This window comes from Neophocaena asiaeorientalis, unplaced genomic scaffold, assembly GCF_003031525.2.
Source record: "Neophocaena asiaeorientalis asiaeorientalis breed wild unplaced genomic scaffold, Neophocaena_asiaeorientalis_V1.1 scaffold629, whole genome shotgun sequence".
Lineage (NCBI taxonomy): Eukaryota > Metazoa > Chordata > Mammalia > Artiodactyla > Phocoenidae > Neophocaena > Neophocaena asiaeorientalis.
Window position 1 is genome coordinate 1808961 of NW_020175468.1, and position 6954 is coordinate 1815914.

Sequence of the window (6954 nt, forward strand, 5' to 3'; positions counted from 1 at the left end):
CTGCAGCCCGTCTATCTCCTGCCTCACCTGCATGGTGCACCTTTCCTTACCTTGTGCCACAACTATTGAGCCTGCGCTCTAGAGCCCGCGAGCCACAACTACTGAAGCCCTCGAGCCACAACTACTGAAGCCCGCGCGCCTAGAGCCAGTGCTCCGCAACAAGAGAAGCCACCGCAGTGAGAAGCCCATGCACCGCAATGAAGAGCAGCCCCTGCTCGCTGCAACTAAAGCCTGCGCACAGCAACGAAGACCCAACACAGCCAAAAGTAAATAAATAAAAAATAATAAATTTTAAGAAAAAAGAAGAGTGAGAGGTAGCAACTGGCTGCCACATTGGACAATGCAGCTTAAAAGTGGAGTCCTGGGGCTTCCCTGGTGGCGCAGTGGTTGAGAATCTGCCTGCTAATGCAGGGGACACGGGTTCGAGCCCTGGTATGGGAAGATCCCACGTGCCGCGGAGCAACTAGGCCCGTGAGCCACAACTACTGAGCCTGCACGTCTGGAGCCTGTGCTCCGCAACAAGAGAGGCCACGATAGTGAGAGGCCCGCGCACCGCGATGAAGAGTGGCCCCCGCTTGCCACAACTAGAGAAAGCCCTCGCACAGAAATGAAGACCCAACACAGCAAAAATAAATTAATTAATTAATAAACCCCTACCCCCAACATCTTCTTTAAAAAAAAAAAGGGGGAGTCCTTTTAGGTCTGGACTAAGCTTCCACTCTCTTGGCTGGATTTCCTTCTCTCGGCCAAGGTTATTATCATTCTTTCTCTCCAAATCCGTCTCCTTCTCTCCCCTCACACCATCCCCAACCCATACTTCCTTTGCCAAAGGGTTTACATTTATCCCTTCCTCTCTGAGTCCGTGGCTGTCAGTATGCATCCTTGTTATTTTTGTCATTCATACATTTGCTCATTCATTCACTCATCCAACAAATATTTATTGAGCACCTACTGTGTACCAGGTGCTGACCTAGATGCTGGGGGGTACAGCAGGCAGGAAGTGCTTGTCCTCTTAGAGCTTCCGTCTTATGTAGAATCCCCTCCCTGCTGACGGCTTCCCTGGAAAGATGCATGATGCCCTGAGAATGTACAACAGAGGGATCTGACCTTGTTGGGACCATCCAGAGTGCTTCCCTGAGGAGGTGTCCTTATTGAGCTTTGACTTGAAGAGTGAGTAGGAGTTATCAGGTAGAATGGGAGGGAAAGGTGGTCCAGGCAGAAGGAACAGCATAGGCAACGGTCCCGTAACAGGAAGATACAAGGTTCACGCAGAAAACAGAAAGGTCAGTGCAGCTGGAGAGAAGCAGGCAGGATGAAGTGTGAGGTGAGGCTGGAGATGTGGGCACGGCTCAGTGGTGAGGAATGTGGACTAAATCCTGAGCTCACAGGGAGCCTCCGGACACTTTAAGCAGAGAGGACAGGATGGGATTTTGTATCAGAAGGGTCCCTACAACAAAGAATGGAGAATGGACTGGCGGGGGCAGGGTAGGGAGAGCAGATAGGGAGCCGTTGATCACTCTGGAGTGACCGAGATGACTTCATTCATTCATTTGTTCACAGCAAGACCTCTCCTCTAAACCCCAGACTCACTTATCCCCCTGTCCACCTGACATTTCCCCATGGGTGTCAAACAGACATTTCATCCTGTCCCGAGCCGAACTCCTAACCTCTCCCCCTCTGTCTTCGTTCCCTGTTGCTGCTGTAACCGATTCTCACACATTTCGTGGCTTCAAACAACACAAATTTATTTTCTTCCAGTTCTGGAGGCCAGAAGTCTGTCATCAGTCTCACTGGGCTAAAATCAAGGTGTCGACAGGGCTTGTTGGCTGGTTCCTCTGGAGGCTCTGAGGGGAGAATCTGTCTCCTGGCCTTTTCCCAGCTTCTAGAGACTGCCTGCACACCTTGGCTCATGGCCCATTGCAACCTCTGTTTCCATGGTTACATCTCATACTACTGCCTTTGGTCCTCCTGTGTCCCTCTTATAAGAACGCTTGTGATGATACTGGGCCCATTCAGGTCATCTAGAATCATCTTCCCGCCTCAAGATCCTTCATGTAACTCACCACTGCAAAGCCCCTTTTACCATGTAAAGTCACATACAGATTCTGGTGATTAGGCCCTGGCCATCTATGGGGGGGCATGTCATTATTCAGCCTACCCCACCATCCTTAGACCTCCTCCTCTCTGTCTCCCTGTGGCAGGGGGAGGAAGGTCCATCCTTCCAGGCCAAAACCTCTGGATTCCTCACTTTCTCTCACATCTCATAACCAACTTGTCAATAGATTCTGTAGCCTGTACCTTCAAAAATATGTTCAAAAAAAAAAATGTTCCAGTTTCCACCACTCCCCATTACCCATCTGCCACCACCCTGGTCCAGCCCACCATCACCTCCTGATTTATCTATTGCCTCCTTGCTGGGCTCTCCGCTTCCATCCACAGTCTATTCCCCACCTGGCAGCTGAAAGAATCCTGTTAAAACCTCAGACAGATCTCATCCCTCCTCTGCTCAAAGTTCTCCCAATATGGACTGAGTGTTTGTGTCCCTCCAAAACACATCTGTTGAAGCCCAAAACCCCCAGTGTGACAGTATTAGGAGGTGGGGTCTTTGGAGATAATTAGGTTTAGCTGAGTTCATGAGGCTGGAGCCCCCAGGATGGGATTAGTGTTGTGGCCCTATAAGAAGAGGAAGAGAAACCAGAGCTCGTGTTCTCTCTGCCATAGGACAGAGGGAGAAGCCACTGTCTGCAAGCCGGGGAGACAGCTCTTACTGGAGAAAGTATCTACTGACACCTTGATCTTGGACTTCCCAGCCTCCAGACTGTGAGAAATAAATTCCTGTTGTTGGAGCCACCCAGTCTATGGTATTTTTTATGGCGGCCTGAGCAGACTAAGATACCACCCGGCTTCTACCTCACTCAGAGTAAAAGCAAACTTCTCACCATAAGGCTTTGTACAACCCACCCCATCTCCCCTCTGACCCTGTCTCAGATCTTCCACTCTTTCCATCATGCACTCAGTTGCTATCACACTGGTTTCTTTACTGTTCATTGAAAATGCCAGGCACGTGCGCACCCCAGGGCCTTTGCACTTGCTGTTCCCGCTGCCCAGAAAGCTTTCCCCTGGGACATTCCCATGACTCACTCCCTCATCTCCATCCAGACTTCACCTTCATCAATGAGGCCTCCCCTGGCAGAACTATGGAAATTATCAACACCCCACACACACACACTCTCATTCTCTTTTCCTGCTTTATTTACTTCTCTGTGGTGCATAAGACCATCTAATAGGTTACATGTTTTAAGTGTTTATTTTATTTATGGTCTGTCTCCCCCTTTAGAACATAAGCTCCAGGGGTTTGTGTCTGTGTTGGTCACTGTTATAGCCTCAGTGTCTAGAACAGTGCCTGGCATGCTCTGTCTCTATGAACGAATGAATGAATGAATGAATGGGTGAATTCAAAAAATATTTCTGCTGTGCTCCTAGGACAGGGGTGGAGGCTGGTTCTGGAGACCCACAGAGCTCAAATAAGGCTCCAGACCTGAGAGTTCAAGGTCTGGGCATGGGGAGGGCTGACCCCTAAAGGGAAAGAGAAACCAATACCACAATATTGTCTGATAAAGACTGAGGGAAATGAGTTTGGAGGCTGGAGGGGCATACAAAGCCTGTAAAAATAAACAGTTGCCTCTTCTTCAATGCTAATACGTGGGCCAACTATGACCCATGGGCCAGCTGTCTGTTATATTAAATAAAGTTTTATTGGAACACAGCCTCGTCCATTCTTTGACGCATGGTGCTTTTGCACAATGATAACAGAGTTGAGTCACTGCAAGAGAGACCATATAGTCTGCAAAGCAAAAAATATTTACTAACTGACCCTTTACAGAAAAAGTTTGCCAACCTCTGCCCTAACGTTAAAAGTTCACATTTTCTGAATATTTATATTTATATATATGGTTCTCCCCCTCATGTTTTGTTATGTAATCTTCACCTCAACCTTTGAGATTATGAATATCCCATTTTATAGACGAGGAGATGGAGGTTCAGAGAGGTGAGGTGATTTTCCCAAGCTCACACAGCGAGCGACGGAGGGGCAGAGCACAGAGTACGCTTGATTTTGCACCTTGTGTTTTCCCCTTAGTAACATATTTGAAGAGGATTCTGTTCATAGCTGTGGGCAGCTATCAAATTTGTTTATTTTACAGCCTCCTCCTGGAATCTATCTGAAGTCCCCTCCTGATGAACATTTAGGTTATTTCCCCTCTAATATGCTAGGATTAGCAGTGCTGAGGTGAATATCCATGTGCTTGGTTCTTCAAGTTCTGAAGGCTGAATTCCTAGACTGGAGTAGCTGGTCAGAGGGCACATGCCAGGCTGTGACTCGGGCATGGAGTTGAGTCCACTGGGCAGGTGGGGAAGGAGAGAATGGGGAGGGCATTCTGGGCAGAGGGACCTGCCTGCACAAAGTCTGGAGGTGTGAGTCAGACTATCCCCGAGTGCCCGCATCTCGTGGGCATAGGTGATATAGACGTGCAAGAGAGGGTGATGCCAGGTGTCTCCAATGAAGGGCTGGGCGCTGTCCTGGGGCCACTGGGGAGCTATGAGAAGGCTGTGAGCAAAGGAGGGGCAGGATCAGCTCTGGGGTCCTGGAGGGAATGGGCTGGTTGGGGAGATTGGAGGCAGGGAGGCCAGGGAGGAGGCTAGGGGAGTGGACAGAGTCTGAGTCTTCCCCAATCAGGATTTCTGAATAGATCAATGAAATACCTCTCCTGCTGCTTTCAGCTTATGTTTATGGGGGTGATACTTGCATCTCGTGGATGGAACCCAGAGACGCAGCTGAACATCCTACAGTGCACGGACGGCCCCCACAAGATGAATCATACAGCCCCAAATGTCAGTAGTACCTCAGAAATTCTGATATTTATTGATAAACATAACAGTTAATACTCTAGAAGTCTCATAGCTCAGGGTTAGGGGTCAGGCCAGGTGACCTGCATTCAAATTCTGGCCCCACCACTTACTCGCTGTTTGATTTTGGGCAAGTCTAGCCTGTAAACCTCAGTCTCCTCATCTGTAAACTGGGGGCAGTACCTTACCTCCTTTATAGGGATACTGTGAGGGGTAAATGAATCATTATGTCTTAAATCTTAGCCCAGGGCTTGGCACAGAGTTGCCAATGTTGGCTGTGATCTTGATTGAGACCCAGCTGTACACCAGATGCCCTTGGGACACGTGGTAACTCCCTCCAGCTTCACATCAGCCCTGCAAGTGCCATGGTACAGATGAGAAACTGAGGCACAGAGAGGCAAAGGCTCTTGCTCAAGGTCACACAGCAAGTGTGTGGCTCCCTGAACAGAGGTTAAAGGACGGCAGGAAGGAAAGAAAATAAAAAGTAAGCCAAGGAAAAGGAGAGACACAGGAAGATGGAGATCCAGAGATGGAGGACAGAGACCAGACAAAGGGAAAGACAAAAAGAGAGAAAAACAGAGTGAGGGACAGAGCTTGAAGAAGAGGAAGGACCTGGGGAGGGTGTGGGGCACTCTGGCCCCAGGAGCAGCCTCAGAGCCAAAGTCTGAACAGAAATGCCATAGCCCCCCACCCAGCCTGGGTGACAAGAGTTGAGAGGAACCCGGACAGTGGGTGTGACAGTATTTGGAGCCTGGAGCTTGTGGGTGTAACAGTAGCTTGTGGGTGTAACAGTGCCCCACCCCGTGGATGTGAGACTGACTGAACCAGGGCAGAAGTGCCCCCAGAGATGTCCCAGGTGATGGGCCCCAGCTCTGCCTCGGGAAAACACCAAGGCCCAGGCCAGGATGTGTGTGTGTGTGTGTGTGTGTGTGTGTGTGTGTGTGTGTGTGTGAGAGAGAGAGAGAGAGAGAGAGAGAGAGACAGTGTGTACATATTAATTCAGCAAATAGCACTGCACGTTAATTTTTATTTTTAAATTGCAGTTCAGTTGATTTATAATGTGTTCATTTCTACTGTACAGCAAAGTAATTCAGTTTTACATATACATGTATACATTCTTTTTCATATTCTTTTCCACTATAGTTTATCACAGGATATTGAGTAGTGCTTCCTGTGCTATACAGTAGGACCTTGTTGTTCATCCCTTGTGTATATAATGGCTTGCATCTGCTAATCCTCAACTCCCAATCCTTCCTTCCCCTACCCCCTCCGCCTTGCCAACCACAAGTCTGTTCTCTATGTCTGTGAGTCTGTTTCTGTTTCATAGATAAGTTCATGTGTGTCATACTTTAGATTCCACATATAAGTGATATCATATGATATTTGTCTTTCTCTGTCTGACATACTTCACTTAGTATGATAATCTCTAGGTCCATCCACGTTGCTGCAAATGGCATCGTTTCATTCTTTTTTATGGCTCAGTTATATCCATATATATATGCCACATCTTCTTTACCCATTCATCTCTCGATGGACATTTAGGTTGTTTCCATGTCTTGGCTATTGTGAACAGTGCTGCTATGAACATAGGGGTGCATGTATTTTTTTAATTGTACTTTTGTCTGGATATATGTCCAGGAGTGGGGTTGCTGGGTCATATGGCAACTCTACTTTTAGTTTTTTGATGCACATTATTTATTTATGAAGGTTTTTTATTGTGAAATATAACACACATCCAGAAAAGGACATAACACATAACGTCAAAGCAATCCACATGTTTGCTGATGGATGACCGGATACACAAAATGTGGTCTATCCAACCAATGTAATATCAATCAGCCTTAAAAAGGAAGAAGGGGGCTTCCCTGGTGGCGCAGGGGTTGAGAGCCTGCCTGCCGATGCAGGGGACACGGGTTCGTGCCCCGGTCTGGGAAGATCCCACATGCCACAGAGCGGCTGGGCCCGTGAGCCATGGCCGCTGAGCCTGCGCGTCCGGAGCCTGTGCTCCGCAACGGGAGAGGCCACAACAGAGAGAGGCCCGCGTATAGC